This window comes from Peromyscus leucopus, chromosome 2 (assembly GCF_004664715.2).
Source record: "Peromyscus leucopus breed LL Stock chromosome 2, UCI_PerLeu_2.1, whole genome shotgun sequence".
In the NCBI taxonomy this organism is placed as follows: Eukaryota; Metazoa; Chordata; class Mammalia; order Rodentia; family Cricetidae; genus Peromyscus; species Peromyscus leucopus.
In genome coordinates this window covers 143,476,329-143,500,494 of record NC_051064.1, presented here as the reverse complement: position 1 = coordinate 143,500,494, position 24,166 = coordinate 143,476,329, and the positions used below count along the sequence as shown (strand labels likewise).

The 24,166-nt window shown below is 48.1% G+C and overlaps 1 protein-coding gene and 1 long non-coding RNA gene across 3 annotated transcripts in view; one reads left to right on the top strand and one right to left on the bottom strand.

The window, feature by feature from the left end:
* Kazn (kazrin, periplakin interacting protein) overlaps positions 1-24,166 on the top strand; it is a 392,507-nt gene that overhangs the window by 115,453 nt on the left and 252,888 nt on the right. The gene's annotated exons all lie outside the window — the stretch shown is intronic.
* On the bottom strand, positions 7,298-8,130 carry LOC119087477. Its single transcript, XR_005090953.1, has 2 exons — positions 7,949-8,130; positions 7,298-7,685 (listed from the first exon to the last, which is right to left on the bottom strand). It is a non-coding gene; the product is annotated as an uncharacterized LOC119087477 (long non-coding RNA).

The window sequence follows — 24,166 nt, the reverse complement described above, 5'->3', positions numbered from 1 at the left end:
AACAGAGGCAGAAGAGTTTCTCGTGGCCTTCTGTCCACTGTTAGTCAAGAGAAGAGTCAGGTGACATTCTCAGTCCTAGGACCAGAGAGGTGACTCACCAACTCTGGTGAGCTGCTGACTCCAGGAAGTCCCCAGATTCCACTCTGCATTCTGCTCTGTGCTCTTGTATGTATGGGCTTTGGCAGTCTCGTGTCAAAGGGCATCCACCCATTGGCATAAATACACATATGCACCTCACACGTGAACATGGGTACACACACAGCGCGCACACACACAGGTACCCCCACTCTGAACACTCATACATGATGCCTGCCACACATATGATGAAGCAAGTACATCCAGGTCACTATGGAGAGTGAGAGTGATGGACTTCAGTCTAGGTCAAGGTTGAAGATGTTGTGCAGCAGACAACAGGTTCACACATCCCACTGAAAGACAAAATAAGAGTTTTTTTTTTTTCTTTTGATAGGTTTACATTATCTTTTGGACTAGTTATTTAGTTGTTCGAACATAAAACACTTGGAAAATGTCTTTCTAGAAACTTGAAGGACTGCCAGACCTTTTAATTATTTTTTTAGATTATACTTTTTATTTGTGTGTGCGTATGTGTATGTATGTATGTGCACACACACACACACACACACACACACACACACACACACACGGATTTGGAGGCCAGAGCACAACTTGCAGGCGTAGGTTCTCTTTTTCTCACCTTGTAGGTCCCAAGGATCCACCTCAGGTTGTCAGGCTTGGTGACAATCTCCTTTACCCTCTGAGCCATCTCACCAGGCCCCGCCCCTCCCCCTGGCCTTCTCGAGCTAGTTCACAAATGGCTCTTTTCAGAATGAGCAGGGAAGCAGCGGAAGTGCCTGGACTCCTTCTGCCGTGCAGAGCTGGAGAGAGGGGCCTCGTGGGCACTAGGAACTGAAATGGATCCTCTGGCTGTGCTCACAGCTCCGCAAGTCCCCTGCTCCGGGAAAGACACACAAGCAGAGTGACCGCCCTGTCTGTGAAAGTGTTGCTGGAGACCCGCAGCTGCTGCAGAGCCCCGCACCCCATTCTTTGATGGAGGGCTGGCCACCACTGCCCGGGGCCTGGGTAATTGAGCAGTTTCAGGGGCTGCAGAATGCCCGTCTTCATTCCTGGTGACCTGAGCTCAGAGTCAGAGTGGAAGCCGGACAAGACAGGTCCCAGAGAAACTCAGCTGATAAACAGAAAATGGGGTTTGTTTCCAACACACGGTAAGAGGTTCCAGTTCCTGAAATGGGGACAGAGACTTTCTGGGCTACTCCGCCCCCTGCCACACTCCCCCCCCTCCCCCCGTGGCTGCCCGCTGCCAAGGCTCTTGGTAATCATTTCTTCAGCATACCTAAGGTGGGATCTGGGCACCTTCAGATCTGAGTTTGCAAGAACACCTTGCAAGGAGTTCTGGAAGGTTCCACACACCTTCTTATAGTGTTGGGGCCCTCCCTGTGCATGGTGTTAAAGATGTGATTGGTTCAAGGCCAGCTCATCCAGGCACAGCAGCTCCCTCCAGTGACCAGCATGACTATATGTCTGAGGTCAGGTGACACCTGCTGTGGATTGGATGAGTCTGTGCATGTCCCCACAGGTGTTGGTGCTAAGTCTCTGTGGGGTGTGCCATGGCAGGGGAGAACACTTAAGTGTCACTGGGAACACTGCCCTTGGAAGGGTATGTTATTCTCATGGGACCCCAGTTCACTTCCACAAAAGAGGGCTGTTATGAAAGAGTAAGACCAGCCCCCCACATACACACACAGACACACACACACACACACACACACACACACACACACACACACACACACACTCTTTGGCTTCCTCTCTTAACCATGTGACTTCATTCCAGCAAAGTTGCCACCTGACCTGTGACCTGGCCCAGGGGAGTCTCTCCAAAGACAAGTAGATGTTAGCACCATGTCCATGAACCTCCAAAATATCAGCTAGGAGCTAGAGATCTATCTCCGTTGGTAGATTGCTTGCATAGCATGCCTGAGGCCCTGGGTTCCATACCTGTGCCACATAAACCAGATGTGGAGGTACACACAATCTCAGTACTGGGGGTGTGGAAGCAGGAGGTTCAAGGTTATCTTCAATTATATAATGTGTTCCAGATCAGTCTGGGCTAACTTGAGACTGTCTCAAATATGTCAGGGGTGGCGGTGGGGGGCTGAAATCCTCCCTCCGAAAGAGCTCAATGATAAAACAGACAGAAACACTGTGTGCCAGGCACCTTTGCCAGTGAGGGAGAGGGCAGTGGTATGACTAGGTAGTAAAGCACTTGCCTTGTGTGCACAAGGCCCAGGGTTCCATCCCTGCATGAGAGCCAGAGGCAAATGAGTGGGAGGGGGAGGGAGGGAGGAGCAGGGGCAGGGGAGGAGTGGGAAGAGGAGGAAAGACAGGCCATGCTGGCAAATGCCGGGAGGCTTGGGACAGCCTCGCTGAGGAGATGACATTTCAGGAGAGGCTGGAAGTGAGTTTTAGGACTGTTTGGATCTTTGGAAAAGCAGGTGCAGAGACCTTGGAGCCTTGGGAACCGAAACATACAGGAGGCAGAAGGTGTAGGTCTGCAGGCACAACCACGGCCTTACCAGAAGCAGCTTTGACGGTACCCGGAGCTCCGTCAGTAACCTTGCAGGCACTTTCTGAGCAGCTGAGTCCATTTGGGAAGGCAGGAAGGGACAGAATCACCCATAGTGTTCACAAAGGAAAGTATCCAGTTAATAGAGAAACACAGATGTGTCGCAGAAACAGGCTCAGGATGACTGAGGCTCTCTGGAGAGAGTTGGAGAAGGGCTGGGCAACACCTGTGTGTCTGTTTTCAACTGCTGTGTAACAAGTTATCCCAAATATAACAAGCAGCTTTACAACGATGGGTGGGCATTTGTTAGCTTGCATATCAGAAGCTTGGCTGCACCGAACTCACAGCTCAAGCTCTCCCCAGGTTAGACTCGGTGCTGGCCAGACCTCCTTGTTCTCCAGAACTCCAGATCCTCTTGCAAAATTAAGTTAAATGTTGTGGCAGAATTCTGTTTTCTGTGATCATAGGGCTTCAGCCTCTGTCATTTGGGTGGTGTTTGTCATGTGCCACAATCTAGCTTTCCACTGCTTTCCTGCAGAGCCTTGCTACCCAGGCCCCTCCATCGCCATCTTGGTCTTCCAACCCCCGAGGAAAGGTTATTGTGTCATCCAAGGCATCGCCTGATGAGGTCAGGCCCATAGTCTTCCTCTTTCTCATTTAGCCCGGGTCTCAAACTCACTGTGTAGCTGAGGCTGGTTTTGAACTCTTGATCTCCCTGCCACCACCCAAAGCCACCTGACTATAGCCTAAATGCAGGCAAAGTGATCTATCATATTTCCAGTTCTGCCTGTGCCCAAGGGACACCCACAAACGGGGTCTTGGAAACGTCCAAGAGCACTACTTGCACTGTTGAGCACGCCCAAGTCCTCCGAGCATTGAGACAATGTCCCCTTCAGCTGGCACCAACGGAGGCTGCCTGGGAGGAGGGGACAGGGTTTTGTGTGGCACCACCTTCCGTTTAACTTGCCATGAGTACTTTAACCTTCTTTCCCTGGGTACAGAGGAAAGGAAGCCCTCCTGGCTGCAATATTCTCTGGGTTGCCCGAGCGCTGGCCGAGCCCTGGCTACACCCTGGCATGCTCAGTCTTAGCATATTGACATTGGCAGCCCTGTGTCTCTCACCAAGCCAGTAATGTAATTGACATAGAATTGTCTCTGAGCATCCAATTAATCAGCAAATAAATCATAAACCTGTGGCCATTCATTCGGGGAGGCAAGAGGCTGCTCCTGGCTTCCTGCCCCTGGAGATGATTGAGCTTAGACGTGACACGGCTCACACGAGCTGATGAGAAGACAGGGGAGATGGGCAGGTAACTTTCGGAGCACTGGTGGCGCCCCAGGATCTCTGTTTGAGTGCTCTGTACAGGCAAGTTCGTTTCCAGGAGATTGGCAGACTGGATTTCATTCATTAAAAAAAATCATCGCTAGACATGGAAATGCACACCTTTACACCCAGCCTTGCGGAAGCTTAGACAGGCAGATCTCTGAGTTTGAGGCCAGCCTGGTCTACAGAGCGAGTTCCAGACCAGCCAGAGCTACATGGTTAAGACCCTATCCAAAAAGGAAAGAAAAGGACAAAAAGCATCCCCATGAAATAAGTGTAATGAGCCACGTCTTACAAGGAAGAAAACTAAGCCTTGGAGAGGTTTCAATACAGGTCACACAGCATGTGGAAGGTGGAGTCAACGTCAAAAGTCCCCATGTAGCTTTAAGAACAGTGCTGTTTTCACCCTGCACTGTGCCAGAAAGGCCACTCCATAGGAAATCATTGTTTCTCTTGTAACGAGGTTGAACCAGGAAAGTGTAGGATGGAGAGGGTCTTTGCTCACTCAGGCATCAGCTATCCAGAATGGCCCTTTGGGACATACTCTTGCAAGGCACATTAAGCAAAAGCCAACCTCACTTGAACCCCCATTCAGTGGCATGCTTTAGGGGTGATTAGCAAGGCTCTGAAATACGTTTAAGCTCTGCCCTTTGGGCCAGGCTCAAATGCTGCCTTGCTGGTCCCTAACCTCTCAGGTAGCTACCACTGGTTTGGGTGTGCTGCGGTTTAGGCTTTCCTCTGAAACAGGGCATGTCCATCTTCTTGCTACAGTGTGACAACTAAGCATAGAAACCATGCCCTGGAGACTGTTTTCCCCGAGAACCAGCCCAGAGGGCCAAGATTCCCTCCAATCCCCCACGGGCAGAATAAGCAGGAGTCTACTGGAAGGGTCCTTTCTAACCTCTCCAATGTCAGCCGTCAGAATCAGGGACCTGTGTGCCTTGCTTGCTGCTGGGCCCTGTTTCTAGAACAGTACTTGACGTGTAGCAGGTGCCAAGCAAACATTTACCGATAGTGCCTCTTTGGATGCTCTGTGATGGCACCAGCCTGTGCCCACGTTCATTGTGCTCGGTGTCGTCCCCAGCGCTTGGCTACCAGCAGATGCTCATTCATTCAGTGGGCAGCCATGTGCCAGGGATGAACCCTGGCCGTGGATAAGGAGCTGTTGACTTAACTACTCAGCTGCAGGCACAAGTGGATGAAGGAAGAAACAAAGAGAGACCCCGGAGAGCCAGTCCATCCCCCCAGGCGATACCTAGGCCCATCCATGATGCCACAGTCCTGGGACAGTAACACCTGGGGGCTGTGTCCCTGTGGCCTTTCTCAGCTTTGTTCTTCCTAAAATCCAATCCCATTTCTCCCTGTCCACTGAGTCCCACTGCATGCCGGTACTGATGGAGTTTCTACAGATCCCTCCATCTGCTAGGATGCCAGCTCTCTTGCTTTTGAAGTGATGTTTCATGATATTAGTCAGGGTTCTCTAGAGGAACAGACTGGAGAGAATGGGTACGGTGATGGCCATTCTTGGTTGTCAACTTGACTACATCTGGAATTACCTAAAACTCAAATGATTGGGCACACCAGTGAGGATTTTTTTTTTCTTTGTTAAGTCATTTGAATCAGGAAGAGCCACTTCTCATCTGGGTCTTTGGGGTGGGAAGATAAACCTTTAATCCAGATCTTTCAAGGTGGGAAGGTCCACCATTAATCTGGACCACAATTTCTGCTGGAAGCCCATATAAGGACATGGAAGAAGGAAGCTTGGCTCTGCCTGCTTGTGCTCGTCTTGGTAGCGAGTTCATTCTTTCGCTGCATTAGAGCCTACTTTTTCAGGATTCCAGCATAGACAGAACACCAGCTGAGACATCCAGCCTTGTGGACTGAACAACTACTGGATTCTTGGATGTTCCACTCATAGACAGCCATTTTCAGGTTAGCTGGACCACAGACCGTAAATGAGTCTAATAAATCCCCTTTCTATATATAAAGAGCAAGAATCATTCTATAAGTTCTGTTACTCTAGAGAACCCTGACTAACACAGACACATATTAAAAGAGGATATATTAGGTGGGCTTGCACAATACAGTCTGGGTAGTCCAATAATTAACATCTGCACACTGGAGAGGCTGCGAAGCTGTTAACTACTCAGTCTATGAGACTGGATGTCTCAGTAGCACCAGTCTGGTGCTTAAGGCCTGGAAGAATCTTAGAGAGCTGCTGGTCTTCAGTCCATGTTGGAAGGCCAAACAAGCTGGGTTCTGGTGTTCACCAAAGATGGAGACAGCAGCAGTGGTGGCACTAGAAACAACAGGGCAGATGAACCCACCAGTTAGACATGAAGGCAGTCAGGCAAAAAGCAAGAGCTTTTGCCTTGGCCCTCCTTATATCGGGGTCACTGCTGGAAGACAGTGTGATGATCTGAATTAGAATGGCCTCCCTAGGCTCATGTATTTGAATACTTGGTGCCCAGTTGGTAGAACTGTTTGGGAAGGATTTGGCGGTATGGCCTTGTTGGAGGGGGTGTGTCACTGTGGTAGGCTGTGTGATTTCAAAAGACCCCTGTGATTCCCAGAGTTCTCTCCCTGCTTCTTGGTTGTTAAGCAACATGTAAGCTCTCACCTGTTCCTGCTGCCATGCCTTTGTACGACTATCATAGACTCTAACCCTCTGAAAATGTAGGCCAAATTAAATACTTTCTTCTATAAGTTGCCATGGTCATGGTGTCTCAGGAGAGAGACAAAAAAGCAGCTAAGATAGATGGCACCTATATTTAGGATGGATCTTCCCACCTTAATCAATTAATGTAATTAAGAAAACCTTTCCCAGGTGTTTCCAGGAGACTGGCTTAGTTAATCCTAGAGCTAGTCAAGTTGACAACCAAGATTAACCATCACGTTCACTTTTTTCTCTAAGACACTAAGCACAGTTCAAAATGTGTTTCTGGGCTGTAGGCATGGCTGAGAGGGAGAGCATTTGCCTAGCATGCGGAAAACTAGCTCAATCCTCAGTATTAAAACAATAAAGAACCAACATTTGCTGAGCCCTCCCTATGGGCAGCAGGAGGGCAGGGTCTATGGTGGTGGGGTCCAGGAATATGGAGCTGGGGATGTAGCTCGGTGGAAGAACTCTTGCCTAGCATGCACAAGACCCTGTGTTCTACCCACAGCACCACAAAAAAAAAAAATGAGGAGGATAGACCATCCCTGATATGCCCCCCAAAAAATAAATAACTTAAAATGAGTAAACAATAAATTTTTATTAATATTAAAACCTAAATAACAACCCAATGATTAAAACAACATTAAAAAAGATTTAAACAAAATTAAAGGGGATATTTTCTCTAAAGAGAAGGACAGCTTATTTGTGGAACTGGAGCAGGGTGGAACTCAGCAGGTTCTACTACCTAATTATATGTCAACCTCAGGAAGAGGGGAAATGGGCTCCGGTGCACCTAATTGCACAACAGCAGGTAGAAATACCTGCCTGGCAGCTGGAACATCTGCAGCCACATCTAGAGGTGACTGTGTATCAGCTGATGCGGGCAGAGGCTGATCTAAAGTCAGAAGCTGCACTGGTCCATCTTCTGGCACAGTTGGTTCCCTAACTGCTGGGTCCATGAGCTCAGTGTCCTTTCGGAGCTTCATATCTCCCTGTGGCCCCACCACAGAAGCTGGTCCTAGATGCAGGGTCTCTGCCATGCCTGAGGCATCCAGCATTGGGGTTTCTGGAGTTGTTGCCCTGAAGAGCCCAAAATCCTAGGACAGAAAGAGATGAACCAATGACTAGGGACAGCCTAGAAGTTTCCAAGATGGGGTGAGCTTCCCAGAGATGACCTTGCTGGCCACACAAGACCTGTTCATGCCAGAGAATCCCCAGTCCCCTCTACCTGTAAGAGGACATCCCACCAACTGGTGCCCAGTTCTTGGTTCCAGGCCAAGACTTCTGGAGAATACCCTGGTGCAACCCATCACAAAAACCTCCTCCTACCTTCCTAGGCACCTACCCCAGGCTACCTCACCCCTTTTGGACTCATGTGCCTCTAGCACTGATAGGAGTTCCTTTGCTTGGATCAGTGACATCTGAGGAAGGCACACCAAGCCTCACATAATCCAACCACCTCTTCACAATGGCCAGGTCTGGAGAGTCACTAAAACCTGGGGATGTTTTTCGAGCCACATGGACAGAAAGCAGAATATGGCGCTGCAGGGAGGAGCAGGTTGGCGGGAAGTAGAGTCAGAATTCTGCCTGGCTTCACTTCACCAGCCCAGCAGTGGTCCCTCTGATGAAGAAAAGGCTGCCCAGCCCATGTGCTGCTGGGCATGGTGGTCAGGAGTGTGTGGCTGTATGGAGAGGGCTCCAGACACTTTCTGTACCTTGGAGGGCAGACTGGGCAAACCAGGATGAGCCGTGGTAGGATTCCCCTAGGGCTCTTTAGGTCAGAACCAAAGAGACCATTGGGGATCTCTCTTTCTCTCCACCTGCACGTGAAGTCTCTGGTATCATTCCTCTAGTAGGAATCCCAAGGTAATCACTTAGTCCTCAACCCTAGCTACTCCAAACATCCCATTCCACAGATGGGCTGTTACTTCCCTCTTTACCCAAAGCCCACTCATGTCCTTTTTTGCTGATCCTTCACACAGTCAGGCTGGAAAGATCAATACCTGTGGCATTCCATGAGGATGTCACCACTAAGGCCATGTGTCCCCAACCCACCAAGAGATCTAGAGGAACCTTCTTAAATCTGATGTAGGAATAGAAGCCAGGAAGGGGATGGGGTGCTGGGGGCATTTTTGCACTGTTCTGATTTCCATGCTAATGGCCTGTGAATGAGCCTCTGTCCCAGCTTTTCAAGGATTTTCATGCAGTGGGTGAAACCTAACACCCTCCTTGCTAGGTTTCTTGGTTGGTACAGGACTTCTTGGGTACCCCCCAAGGACTCTTGTCTGGTTCCATTCATCCCATCAAACCTAGATAGTACCAAGAACCTTTTATACAAATGGGGAAAAGGCTCTGCTTGTGGCATAAGAAAGGACAGTGTTTGACACTTCTTGGGGAAGTTAATGATATAATCTAGAGTTGTCTCTCCAGCCCCCATCTCTGGCCATGTCACTTTGAAGGTCCAGGCCCAGGACAGTTGTTGTCACGGTACAATCATACTTGTCCTATGAGAGCATACAGTCCTAAAGAAAAGCAGAGCCAGCCTAAAACCAAACCAGGTGGCCTGAGGCCCTAAGCTTGTACATAACCACTCATGTTTTCATTATCAGGTCCAGCATCTCCCAGATGGTAGCAGACTTTGGGTAGACACCAAGAAAAACACAGATGAAGGTGTTGTCGTGGTTTTGAACAGCAGTTGACCATTTTTTCCCAGTAGCCTAAGATGTTGGAATTGAACCTGGGAGACTTATGTGGCTCCCTTTTATTCTGAGGAAGGAAGGAGGGTTTAAATGTGAAAACTCAGAGACATCAACAACCCATTAGCACACACTGAAGTGAAAAGTAGGCCTAAAGACTGTTCCTCAGTGTTCTCACAGGAACACATACCCAGTCAGGGACTACAGCGGATCAGGGAGACCAGAAAGGTTTCCTGCCAAGAGCTGGCCTGTGTTACCTTGGCTTCCCTGTGAGAAAATGGCCAGATGTGTTGAGTCAGACGGCGCTCTCAATGTCTCCAAAGGTGGCCAAGGCCACCACTCTTAGCTTTTCTGTGGCCTGAGCTGCCAGAAGGACAAAAACAAAAGAACATCCTAACCTCTGAAGCTCTTCCAGACTAGACAGTTAAGTCAGTTAAGGCTGCCACTGGCCTGTGGTTACCTGGTAACCAGGAGTCCGTGTTCCATCTGGACCATTTTTTAAGGAAGTGAGGTCACTTCCTTAGGCCCTCCAGTCTGAGCCTCTTCCTCATAGGCTTTCTCCAGGGCTGACCAGGGCTGCCAACTGCTCTCCCTCTGCCTTTCCATGTGTACGATGGGACACAGTGGCATCCATATGCTCATTCCACACATTGACTTTGGAAATCCTGGCTTCAGCTAGACCCTCAGCTTTGAGAACTTTCCAAACCATTCCCTCTATACCATGTACATCCCAGGAAAAAATAATTTCCTCTTAGGGTCTTCCTACTGTCCTGACCTGCTCCCTGTAGATCATTCTAGTATCGATGTCCTAGTATGTCACCATGATCACAGATACCCTATTCCTGGGGTCCCTATACCACTGTCACCAGAGGTGAAGGCACAGAAAGGCACATGTGCCCATGCACTCACACCCACACTCTCACAAGGTCACCCAGAGGGCCACTTACAAATGTCCAAGAGCATGTCAATGTAGAAAGGGCCATGCTTAGGTTGAAGTTAGTGCTAGAGTAACAGACAGAAGCAAACTGTATGTGCTCATGTTTAATCGTGGCTTTCACTTAGAGGATCAGGCTAGGCTCCTCTCCTCTTCTATGCATTCTGGTGTTTATGCCCTTTGGGCTCCCAACAGGCAACAGTGAGTGTGCCTCTCCTGCATTCCCCAGGCATTGATGTCTGCGTTCCAGTTTGCAGGGTGTCTCACACCTCTCACAACATTCCTTACCCAGAAGGAAAACTACATACTAACGTTAAGACTTTGGAAAGTCTTAGATGACCAGTTTTAAATGCATTCATATTTAAGTTTCAGGCTTGTTGAAGGAAAAGAAATCTTAAAAATTCAATACAAAAAGAGAAGGAAGGTAAAAAGAAAGTAATAAGTTCATGGTTCTTAGAGTTTATAGAAATAAAAAAGCTCATATTGGTATATATAGCATAAAATATATGGACCAATGGAGTTGAAGGGACTTATAGGAGGTGATATCTTCAATGTAAAGATGTATTTATGTGACAATATCCTCATGTTACCCATTACCAAGCACAATGTACATTTACATAATTAAAATGTTTTGGTTCTTTAAAAAAATGAGGAGGAAGATTAGGAGGAGGAGGAAGGAGAAAGGAGTGGAAAGAGGAAAGAAAAGTAAAATAAAAAGGATATGAATTGTTGGACCTATCTATCCTGTGGGCAGCTGTGATGGTAGAATTCATAAATACAGAAGTAAAGGAGACCTAGCCTCTTCCTAGGGAAGAGTGTGTATCCTGCCCACCCCAGCTGTGTGACTGTATGATATCCACAGTGTTCTCTCTATGGTTGCTTATAACCCAGTACTGATTCTGGCCAGACCCATATCCCTATGTGAATGGACTCCTGGAATGTTCAAGCCAGGATACTTTGGCTTTGGTGAGAGTGATATGTGGGAGGTGACCAGGATGTCTCACATGGTTGGACTAGTGGGGTAGGTCTCAAGGATTCATGGGGACCCAGAAGAAAGGGGAGCAGGACCAGGGCAGACAGAACTATACTCCCTTCAGTAGCAGGCTCTGAAACAAGACTGTGTGTGGGCAGAGCTCAAATGCTTTCCAAGCTTACTTAAGAAAAGTAAAGGAAAATTAACCCTTCACTGGTTCCCAGATGTCAAGCGTCACAAGTGGGCACTGGTATGGTCAGTGTGAGGATCGCAATGGGTTCTGACATGAACAGTGTGGTGACATTCAGTGCCTCTCTCTAGTTCTCAGGCCTATTGTCCCTATTTGGCTGCAGGCTGTGGGCTCCTGGGTCCTCCCCAGGTTCAGTACTCCCAGCTTTCTGGACCATCATAGCATTGACAGTGGAGAGAAAGACACTGTCCCCAGAGCTCCAGCAAGAGTATGGCACTCTGTTCACCTCCCACATGTTACCCTCAAAGCCACAGTCTTCTGGGTTGAGTATCCCAGGAGACCCTTCACACAGGGGAATGGGTTTGTCCAGCGACACTTCCAGGTATATAGGCGACCATAGATAGAAGGCCATGGGTGCATACATGGTACTGATCTCAAGTCAAGGAGGCTAAGAAGCTAGATTGTCTCATGCATGGAATGAAAGGGCCAATCTTCATCCTGCTATAGAGACCAAAAGCAAGGTTTTCTAAAGCAGAATCAGGGCCTAGTGCTAAAACAGAGGAAAACTCAATCCAGGCAGAGAAACGCCACCACAAATCCCTGTGGTGCCCTCAAGAGAATCAAATGAGATAAGTCAAGAGCCTCCCTGGGGCCTGAGACCCATAAGCTATGCCTTGCTATCAGAGGCTCTCATGGAACCCCCTTAAAGTAACAGTCATCCAGTGGTTCAGGGAGTTGTTTTCTGTAATTATCATCATGGTCATGGCTATCACTCTATATGGTTCCTTACATCCAAGCACAATAATCCATTGGTGATAATGATGCTGATGGTCATGATAGTCATGGTGACTATGACAATGGTGGTGATGGGGATAATGATGATGGTGGTGGTGATGGTGATGATGTTCATGTTGGTGGTGATGGCGATAATGATGGTGGAAATACTGGTGATAGTGGTGATCATGGTACTAATAGTGATAATGATGAACAGGAGGTTGATGATGGTGTGACATTGAGTGTAGTATAGTTAGTAAGTAAAGCGATGAAGGTATTTTCATGCTAGCTAAACCCACCGGAAAACATATAAATCAAGTTATGGGTTGCTGCCAGCATCCAGAGCCACCTGCAACCCTCTAAGGAGGCTGCTGCCTTGATTTCATGTACCAGTGAAGGTGCTGTGGGTGTATGGGTTGCTGAGTCCAGCCCAGGATCCTAGACTAGGTGTTCTTTTGCCCATGGGAATTGGGACATTGCTTCAGACTGACCATGAGGGTCAAATGTTGATGAAGGGAGATCTTAGCAAGGCAATCAGATTGCCTTGGAACCTAAACACAAGCTTTGGCATAAAATCTAGTCACCACCCTGGTGCCCTGGACCTGGAGCTCCTAGCACCAGGGCCAACCTAAGAATGAAAAGGAGCTTATTATCACAGAAAAGTCAAATCCATTCTTCTGTTACTAAAAGGGCTTTTCGCCAACGCTTTTAAGTGAGACACAGCTTTAAATAGATAGGACCAATAATGCATGAAGGTAAATAGAGAATCCCCCAGAACAATCTTGGGATATTTTTTCTCGGCTGGTAGCAAAGCCAAGAGTAATTAGCACTGTGGGGATGGGGGACGCGATTGCTGCTCCTCCGCCATGCTAATTAACAGTTACTAATAGTCATAATAAAGCCGAAAGGAGGCTTTTGAAACCTCACTGCTGAGTGATTGCTTGGGATAGCAACACTCTCAGCATTGGGGATCCTCTGGTTCTCGGGGCCATAAACTTGGCCCAGATTCACGTCTTTAATTCTTGTTAAGTAAGATGGAGGAAAACAGTAGTTGAATGTGGCAGAAGAGTGAAGGGGGTGGTCCCCAAGTCCCTAAAATTACCATCACCACTGAATGATGAGATCAACAGCTGGCTCCCACAGGCTTCATTTAGTTACTCACTGTGAGGGAGCTGTTACTTTGTCCCTCAGGCTAACAATTTAGGTAATATCACTGCCAATCTCTCTGGTGCTGCTTGCCTTTTTTTTTGGGGGGGGGCTTTCACTTGTCATAAGTTGGTTCTCCAGAGCCCGCTCCATGTGAGCCCTTCTGCTGGTCACCAGACATGGGAAAGGGACTCATACAGGAAGGGGAAGACCATTGGTCTCAGCCCCTAGGAAATATCATGCAATAGAAACAAAATGTAAGAGACTTTGGTGTGGAAGGAAGAATCACCAATCAATTACATCATGATTCATCTAGAGTTCTGTGGTGTCCATTCAAGTGTGAAGGCAAGTACTTTGCAGCCCTTTTGTGGCATGTAATTTCTGATTTTAAAGTCAATAGAGATAAATGAATCCCAGGATTCCTCTACCTGATTAAACATAGTCCCCCAAAGATGTAGGCTGAAGTTAGTCACATGTCTACTTATTTAAGTTGGCACTGATGTCCAGTAACTTGAACAGGCAAATATTTATCTTATCCCTTAACTCAACAGAGTATGATTATATCAGCTGACTGAACTATGACTTCAGAGAAGAAAGCTTTGAAAATACCATGATTCCCAGAAACCTATGGAGAAAAAACAATTTTTTTAAAAAAAACTATGTTAATCAAAATATGGATGTTCTGTTTTTACTGTCTCCCTGCTTTGCTCTTTGACCATAGGCAGGTCACTGGATCTTCAGGGCCTAAGTTTTCCTGCTGTCAAAGGTTTCAAGGATAGTCAGCAAACATGCTGCCTGTGTCATCGCTTACCATTGCAGACATTACTAATTGATGCCAGCACCCTGATCTCCTGACAGACATTAGTAATCAATGTCAGCACTCCTGTCATCTGAGAACCATTGTAGTCTCAGAATCCTTCTTAAAGAACTGCTGTAGGGAGCTTCTAGCAGTCCATAGCCAGTAACCAGGGTTTAAAACCATGTACTCTTCTAGGTGGTAATTCTGAACTCATTGCTTGTTGAAAGCTCTTCTCCCAGACCACCATTAACACTAGCAGACATGCTTAGGTTTCCTTCAAAAACAAATCTCAGTTGTAGCCATAGGATGCTTTCCCTGGGCTGATTACTGCGAACATCCTTAGTGGAGCAGGAAGCCTCCTCCACGAGGAGACTGTGGCCTGGCACAAGGAGGTGAGAGGGAAGCAAGAAACTCCTGCCAAGGGGATGCATCAGATAGACCAGAAGAGACAGCTGGCCCCACTGCAAGCTGGCTCTTCCAACTCTGCCATCCAAGGGAGGGGAACAACCTGACCGGCAGGGGAGCCTCCAATCTTCCCGGTGGGGAGGGTGAATCCCCAAGGCTGGCTTTCTGCTCAGGGCCTCTGTCTTGCCCAGGGCCTGAGCATCCCACATAAGGGACAAGGCTACCTGCTTAGCTTGGAGCTAACATACATTCTCCAGATTCCCCATTTCTTGGTTGTTGGTGCAGCCATTCCTAAGGGACCTTAAGTATTATCAGGGTGTGTGTGTGTGTGTGTGTGTGTGTGTGTGTGTGTGTGTGTGTGTGTGTGTGTGTGATTTATTAGAGTGGTTTACAGGCTGCAGTCCACCTAGTCCAACAATGGCTCTCTCCCAATCAAGAATCCAGTAGTTGTTCAGTCCGTGAGGCTGGATGTCTCAGCATCTCCAATCTGGTACTGGAGTCCAGGAGAATTCATAGAGAGCTGCAGGTCTTCAGTCTAGGTTGCAATCCTCAAGAGTAGGTTTTAGCACCAGCAAAGGAATACCTCAACAGCAGTATGGAGTTGCCTGTGAGAGAGAGGTCAGGCAGGCAAAAAACAAAAGCTCCCTTCTTCCGTGTCCTTTCATATAGGCTGCCACTGGAAGGTGTGGGCCAGAATTAGGGTGAGTTTTAGTTGACAACCAAGATTAGCCATCGCAGGAGTCCTGTGGCTTCTCTAGGCCCCAGCTTCCTCAACTGTCCAGCTATGAGAATAACAGTATCCTGTTTCCTCACCCCTGCCTTCCTCACAGGTCACTGAGCAGATCCAGCTGTGGGGGCACATCTGTGTCTCATTTGTGGAAGGGACTGTGTGAATCCACAGTTCCATGTCATAGAACAAACACCTGACCACCACCCAGAGCAAGTGGGAACGGGAGATCTGAGCTACCACACCTGCACCAACTTCCTCCTCCCTCTTTCCATTCTTTTCTTCTCCCCTCCTCCTTTCCCCTCCCTCCCTTCCGCCTTCCCTCCCTCCCTCCTGCTTTCCCTCCCTCCCTCCTTTGTTTCCTCCTCCTCCCTTCTGATTCTGCTCATGGAAGCCAGGACCTCACACTTGCTAGACAAGCATTCTACCACCTAAATAAACCCCAAACCTCACAATGACAGTTTCTTAGGGAATTTGCGGTTGTGTTTGTTGTTTCTTTGTTTGTTTTGGTTCTTTGGAACAGAGTTTCATGCAGCCCAAGCTAGCTTCAAACTGCTATGTAACTAAGGTTTCTACCCCATCTCCCAAGTGCTGGAATTATAAATACAAAACCTCATGACCAGCTGTAATTTCTCAGTTTTGATAATAATGAACATCTACATTGCCCCAATGGGAGAAAACTGGTAAAGAGTACAGGAAACTCTCTAGTCTAGGTTTGAAACTTTGGGCATGGCATTGTTTCAGAATAAAACAAAATTTAGTGTGAGCCTTAAAAATGTATGGATCAGGGGCTGGAGAGATGGCTTAGTAATTAAGAGCACTTACTTCTCTTCCAGAGATTATGGGTTCAGTTCCCAGCTCTCACATGGCAGCTCACAGCCACCTGTAACTCTAGCTCCAGGGGTTCCTGAATCCTTTTTTTGGCCCCCACAGGCACTGCATGCATGTGATACATATACATACATCCAGGTTCATACACATAGACAAAATAAAAATAAACTAATCATTTTAATTCATTTATCTATATCAGGACAGAACTTTATGGGATTTGCCACAATCGCAGCCTTCTCTGCCTTGTTCAGTAGGGGTACTGTTAGAAGGTGGCAGACATGGCCCCCTGGTCCCCACTGCACTGTGGCATAAACACCTGGTTCCTTCTGCAGGATGGCTGTTGACATAAATTTCTGGTAGCTGGAAATTTGCAAGTCTGCATATTTCAGATCTGAACACCAAGTGGAGCAACCTACAGTGACTTGAAAATCTGTGGCTGGGGGTTGATAGTGAGGTGGTTTGGAAGAAAATGGTCCCCAAAGGGAGTGGCACTATTAGGAGGTGTGGTCTTGTTGGAGGAAGTGTGTCACTGTGGAGGAGAGCCTCAAGGTCTCATATGCTCAAGCCACACCTAGTGAGACAGACCACTTCCTGTTGCCTGTAAATCAAGGTGTAAGAACTCTCAGCTCCTTCCGTAGCACAATGCCTGCCTGCATGCTGCCTTGCTTCCCACCATGATGATAATGGATTAAACCTCTGAACCATAAGCCAGCCCCAATTAAATGTTTTCCTTTATAAGAGTTGCTGTGGTCATGGTGTCTCTTCACAGCAATTGAGACCCTAAGACAGATGGGGAGATAGCTCCCTGGGTAAGAACACTTGCTAAGCAAGCATAAGGACCTGGGTTTAAATTCCTACTGCCTACATAAAAATCCAGGCATGGCACACATGTGCCTATAATCCCAGCATTGTGGGGATCATAGGATCGTTGAAACTTGCTGGCTGCCTGCATAGCTCCAGTGTTCAGTGAGAGACACTATCTCGGGTGAATAAGGTAGAAAGTGATAGAGCAGACAAGGCACCTGACCTCCTCCTATGGACTCCATGCATGTGCACATACACCATACACACACACACACACACACAACACACACACACACACACACACATGGGGGGGCAAAAATTACAGTGTTTGTAACTTACGCATTTGTTGTCCCAGCACATATATAGAGGCAAGAAGAGTCCAAGTTTGACGCCAGTCTGGGCATATAGCAAGGCCTTGTTTCAAAAAGATGCACCAAAGCAGCTGGTGGCCTGCCTCTCTTCTCCTGCGGACTCGTCCCGTAGCTGCTCCCTAGCCTCTTTCTTAAGGTGAGGAGCAACAGTGTCTTCGATTTCTATGCGTGACAAGATTTCCTTTCTTAAAGAAAAATGACAAAATAAAATCTTTAAAACCCATTTGTCTTCCATTGGAGCCCAGGACCCGGGAGAACTGATTCATTCAAAGAGTTGTTAATTACTCTCGTATGGAGAGAAACTGATAAGCCCTCCTTGAGTCTGGGAACCTGGCTTGCGCTTGAGCCCTGCATGAGGCCACTGCAGCTGTGGGTGTTTGCACTTGGGAAAGCAATTGATTGGGAGATCTTGGTGGGGTCCTCATCATGAGGCTCCCCCTAAAAGCAAGCACTTGAGTCTGCCAAGGACTGTCAGTGGCCAGGTCCAGCTTCACTTCTGATGGTCCATTTCTGCTCCAAGATAACCATGGGTGAAGCCCAGTCAGGGAGAGAATGGTCCCCATGTCACATGGGGAGGTGACCCAGATTCTGACCTCTTTATGGAGATGCGATGCTTTGACTATGTGCAAGTCTGTTTCAGTGTTTTTAATAGCTTTCTTGCCTCAGGAAAAGCAAACTTGTTCATTGTGAGTTTACCCTAAGTCCTACCAGGAACATTTTGGTGAGCGTGAGTCTCCTATGCCGGGTCACACGGGGACATTGTACACATGTACCCATGTGTGTTCTCTATGTCTCTACATGCTGACCTGTAACCTGCGATCCCCTAACCCATTGTCTTAGTTACTTCTCTGTTGCTATGATAAAATACCCTGACAAATTCTGACTTAAGAAGGAAAAGGTTTACTGTGCTTCACAGTTCAAGGGTACAGCCCATTGTGGTTTCGAGGTCATGACAACAGGACCCTGAGGCAGCTGGTCACATGACATCCACAGTCAGGAAGCAGAGAGAGATGGATGCCAGTGCTCAGCTCAATCCAGGCCCCCAGCCCATGAGACTGTGCCAACAACGTCCGGTTAGTGTGGTTCTTCATTTAACCTAATCTAGATACTTTCTCATAGGCATTCCCAAAGACTGGCCTCCTATGTAATAGCAGAGCCTGTCAAAGTGACTATTACTATCAACCCTCCCATCTATTCTCTTGGGTCACACTGTTGGAGATGTGGCCTCTGAATTCCCTGTCACTGGTCTTACCTTTCTGGGTTAGTTACTTTTCTGTTTACTGTGACAGAATGCCTGCCGAGGGGAAACTAGGGAAAGGAAAGGTTTCCTTTGGCTCACAATTTGAGGGTGCATGGTGGTAGGAGTGTGGGGCAGCCGGTCACATGGCATCCACAGTCAGGAAGCAAGGAACAATGGCTGCTGGTGCTCAGCTTGCTTTCTGCTCTGGTACCCCAGCCTTTGGAATGATGCTGCTCATATTTAGGATGGATCTTCCTGCTCCCAATTAGCCCAATCCAGAAACTCCCTTGTAGACATGTCCAGAGTCCCCTAGGTGACTCTAGATCCTGCCAAGCCAACAGTCAATATCAACCATCACATCCCCTTACATAGAACTCACAGTGACCACATATATAGTGATGACACAAGGCACCACTCACACATTCCTCATAGATTGTCTTATTTCTCTATTCCCATGCCCATTAAAAAGCGAGTACCGTAACTCTCAATGGTATACGCTCAGAGCAGGTAAGATGCTTGCCTAAGGTCACCCATCTGGAACTTGAATCAAGCAGCCTGGTACTGCTCTGCGCTCTTCTACACTGCCACTCTGTCCTGAATCCAGGGAGCACTGGTGGGTCTGGCTCTGGCGTGGTAAATCTCCATCACACACTGTGCTTGTTGTTCCTCATGAAGCACCGTCCTACACTCTTGTTTCCGGGACAGACATCATTAGTCAATCACAGCACCTTTTCCTGAGGCTCCCAGACTACTATAGAATCCTTCCCAAAGAACTGTCACGGAGCTCTCGGATGGAATTATGAAATGCCTTCCCTTATCCATCTACCACAGCTTTCTCTTTTGTGAAGCAAGGAAGCAGCCCGTGGGATTGACTTGTCTATTCTGTTCTGCGGCTCTCTACCTTACTCCCTTGAGACAGTGTCTCTCGCTGAACCTGGAGCTAGGCTGGCAGCCAGCAAGCCCCAGCATCCTGCCTGCTTTCCCAACCCACAATTACAGGCATGCACATAGCCATGACCAGCTTTTCACATGAATGCTGGGAGTTCAAACTCAGGTCACCGTGCTTATATCAGCAAGCAATTTTACCCCCTGAGCCATCTTTCCCAGCCCCTAGTTGTGGATTTTTTTGAAAGGCAGGAGAACAGAGCGCCTGGGAAGTTCTCATCCACAGACGTAAGTAACAGTCATTAAGCAAAGGTCTCGGCGCAGATTCCCACAAGTTACAGAGAAGAAAATGAGATGCTGGCTTGAATTTGCATAATCATCACTGTCTGCTTCTCATTGCCACTTTGCAGGACATGGTGCAAGAGGGCAGGCCCTTCCTGGCCCGGACACCGTCCGTGCCCAGGACTCCACAGGCTCCGTCTTGGAATGCTACTTTAATGATCACTCAAGTGGTATTTAGCCTCCAATTAAGAGCACAAAGAAAAGCTGGAGCTAAATGGGGTGAATGTTCCAGAAAGTGCACCCACTTAGGAGAAGCCAGGAGAGTTAGCAGGCACACAAAGCCACCTCTTGACTGAAGCAGTCGCCTTGAAGGCTCCCAGAACTCGACCCCCCACAGACTGGGAAGGAAGTGGCTGAAGAACTGACCAGTTTAGAATTGAGCCTAGGACTCCCCTTGAATTTGAGAGGTGTGGTTTGTGCAAATTGGTCTCTCTGCAGGCTCACTCATTCATGCCCATAGCAAGCTTATCCCAGACCTCAGGAAGTTCATGGGGACACTGAGGGTCTATGATGGAAATCTATACAGCCAAAGCTTTCCGAGTTATTTTATTTCATTTTACTTTATTTTTTATTTTAGAACAGGGTCTTAATGAGGCCGAGGCTAGCCTATAAAGCCAAGGATGACCTTGAACTACTGACCTTCCTGCCTCTACTTCTCAAGTCCTAGGATTACAGGTGTGCAGCACCACACCCAGTTTACAGAGTACTGAGGCTCAAACCCAGGACATTGTGTGTGCTAGGCAAGACTCTACCCAATGAACCTCATCCCTAGCTCCTCCTCCTAAGCCTAAGTTCTCCTCTGAGTGGGGTCTATTGGAGGCTCCTCCCCACCAACCTAGCTCCTCTTTCCTGTTGCATCTCTACCTCACCCTTATGCCCCTGCTACCAGATTCGCTCCTTAAGGTAGACTCAGAATGTCATGCATGAGATAAGGAAGGCTAACTTTGACCTACCTCCTGCTGACTTACCTTCAGAAACACCATTTACCCAACACTGTGATGTTGCCTGTTCATTCTGGTTAGTTTAGGAAAGAATTTCTGTGGTGTTGCAGACCTGCATCACTCCAGCGCCAGGCTTTCCTCAACCTTCTCATTAAAATATCCTGCAGTAGGGACTGAGGAGCGAATCCCGAGTTATGTAACATGAGCAAAGTCCTAGGTCCCAGCCTCGGCATCATGAAAAGCAGACAAGGAGGTATATAGCTGGAGTCTCGGCACCCAGAAGGTGGATTGCAAGAGGATTGGAAGTTCAAGGTTACCCTTGGCTACAGTCGGGGTTTAAGGTCAGCCTTGGATACAAGAGACCCTATCAAAGAGAGAGAGAGAGAGAGACAGAGAGACAGAGAGAGGAAAGGAAGGAAGGAGGAAGGGAGGGAGGGAGGGAGGGAGGGGGGAAAGGAAGGGAGGGAGGGAGAGAGAGAGAGAGAGAGAGAGAGAGAGAGAGAGAGAGAGAGAGAGAAGGAAGGAAGGAAGGAAGGAAGAAAGAAAGAAAGAAAGAAAGAAAGAAAGAAAGAAAGAAAGAAAGAAAGAAAGAAAGAAAGAAAGAAAGAGAAAAGACCTGCATAGTCAGCAGCTGACAATGGGAACAGAGCCTGCTCCATCCCACTAGGATGTCAGGTGACCTGAGATAACTCCACAGTTGGCAAATGAAGCCAGATGGGTCCAGTTTCTCTCTCTTACACCCCCTCCCCCCATGTATGTAAAGTGAATATAGAAAGTGACTCGTGGGTTTTGAACGTCTTCTTGCTAAGGACGCTCTGAAAGGACACATCATCTCTTTATCGGAACTGCCTTGGCCACATTTCAATGTGGAGGGGAAGAAAACCCAGAATAGAAAGAGCCTTTTGTGTCTCTGCCAGCAGAGGGTCGGCACTGGCTCGTCACTTTGTGTGCGGTTTTGGTTAAGCATCCTTTTACCTTTTAATTTGTACATTGGGGTTTGAGATATTCTGTCCTGAATGGGAGAAATTGTCATTTGTCTGCTGAATAGTTGTAAAACTCACTTGAGAATCTCCAAACTCACCCAGGCTGAGGCTCAGAAAGTTAAAGGGAGCAGAAAGCGAAGCCCGGGCTGCAGCTCCAGTGATGCATGTCTCTAATACCCCCAGGGCTCCATCCCCTACCCTCATTGTCCACCGAGAGAATTCACAGTGGCATTATTGGCATCCGTGTGCCTCCCTGACAGCCCAGACTTGAGTCAGTACCTGCTGCTCCTGCTGTGTCTCCGGGACCTGGATTCTGCATGGTGGCCGAAGAGAGACAGCTGGCTACCAAAGCCAGCAGAAAGAGCTGGAAGCTGCTAGAAAGAAAACCAATTCCAACCTAAGGACTAAGTTGGAGGCCCAGGTCTTCCACATGCTGCCTCTGTGACCTAGAGTGGCACCCTGAGTTTCAATGTCCCCAACAATGAAGTGGTGTTAGTGGCAGCCACCTAGTGAGAGGTGTGTGTGTGTGTGTGTGTGTGTGTGTGTGTGTGTGTGTGTGTGTGTGTGTGTGTAAAAGTCAGAAGACAACCTCAGGCATTGTTCCTAAGGTGTGATCTTTCTGTCTGTCAGTCTGTCTGTCTTTTTGAGACAGTGTCTCACTTTGGCCTAGAGCTTGCTAATTAGGTTAGGCTGGCTAGCCAGCGAGCCTCGGGGATTTTACGTCTGTCTCCCCATGCTGGATTACAAGCAAGCATACTCTTGCCTGAGCTTTTAAACATGGGTTTTGGGTATAGAACTCAGGTCCTCACGGTCGCAAGACAAATATTTTACCACCTGAGCCGTTTCCACAGCACCTATCTCCTGAGGTTTATGATGGACCCACATGGAAAGTAGGTGATTCTGTAATGTAAACTCTGGACTTTCATTCCTGGAAGATGGTGTGGAAGGCCAACTGTGGTCAGCCTGCCTATCTAGCTTAAATGGGACATCCTGAGCCCCACACCATCATGTAGAGACAACAAAATGAGCTTGGGGAGCTTTGCCTGTATCTTCCCTGGGAGTGTCCACCACTTCAGGAGTGTGGGTAAAGAATATTTCTCCTCTGAAAAGAAAAACAAAAGAAAATTATTTTTAAAAGCAATAATTTATCTTCCAGGTCACACAGTTGAATCGTTTGTGTCACCCCTGGTCGCCATGGTTTTCTTTCTTTCTTTCCTTTCTTCAGGAAAAGGAAAGAAGGAAAGAAAAGGGAGTAGAGGAAGGCCTATGACCTTAGCAGATGGCACCATGTTACCAGTGTCCGCAGCAGGGAGAACTCCTGGCCCAGCCTCAACACTTCCTGAATTTTATGTATGTACTGTTGCTATGGCTGCCTAGAGTGACTGGACTCCCATGTCCCTTCACCACAGACTCAGCCACAGGGCTTCCTTGGCCAATGGGATGCTAGCTAGCAGGGTGTAGTGAGCTAGGCCATTGAATGTGCTCTTCCCTGTTGCTGCTCCCACAATTCTCATAACGGCATGCTTGGAACCGGGTGGAATCAGAGAGACTGCAGTTCCGAGAGCATGGGTTGCCTTTCTGATGGGAACAAGTGTGGCTTTGCCTGGGACACTTGGAGGGTCTGAGAAGCAACATGAAATGAATGAGAAGAGAGAGATCAAATGTGAGATCCAGGGCAGGCTGGAGGGAGGGAGGGAAGGAAGAAGTTCTTATCATATGCTAGGCTGGAGCTCTGTCACTGAGTGACATCCCTAGCCTTTGTTTTCTGAGATAGAGTCTCACTGTGTAGCTAGGCTAGCCTTCAACTCATAATCCCCCTGCCTCATCACCTCCAGTGTTGGGACTATAGGCAAGTGCCACCATGCTTGACAGCCACACAGACTTTAGTTCAGTCAGTTCACCTGGACCGTCAACTGGCCATGAAGCTGGGTGACAGTGCTGTGACCACTTGAGGGGGTTTTAAGGCAGGAAGGACGTATTTAAATCTGAATCTGGCTTTGGCCCGAATGAGTCTTCAGAGACATTATTTTAGTGTGAGTGGGTGGGTGGATGCATGTGCATGCACACTTACTGGCCTTGTGTATGTATGTGGAGGTCAGAGGTCACCATGAACATCTTCCACCATCAGTCTCCAGCTTTTGTTTTGAGACAGAGTCTCTCACTGGACCCGGAGCTCACCAACTCGGTTAGGCTGACTAACTAGTGAGGCCCTGGGATCCTCCTGTGTTCTCTGCCCACTTCCCCCCAAACAGGGGTTACAGGTGCACACCTCCACACCCAGCCCTTATGTGGAGACTGAGGCTCTAACTCAGGTCCTCGTGTGTACAGCAAACATTCCACACCCTAAGCCTTTCCCCCACCCCCTTCGTAAATTGTAAATGTAAAGCTGTGGAGCAGGACACCCGTGGAGCAGCCACGGCTACAGGAGTGCCTTTGGCATGGAAGCATCTCCGAACCAAGGCCTGACATTTATTTTGATAATTGAAGCCGCCAAGCCACAGTTTGTTGCTATGAGCACATCCCACCGTGGCTTTGGT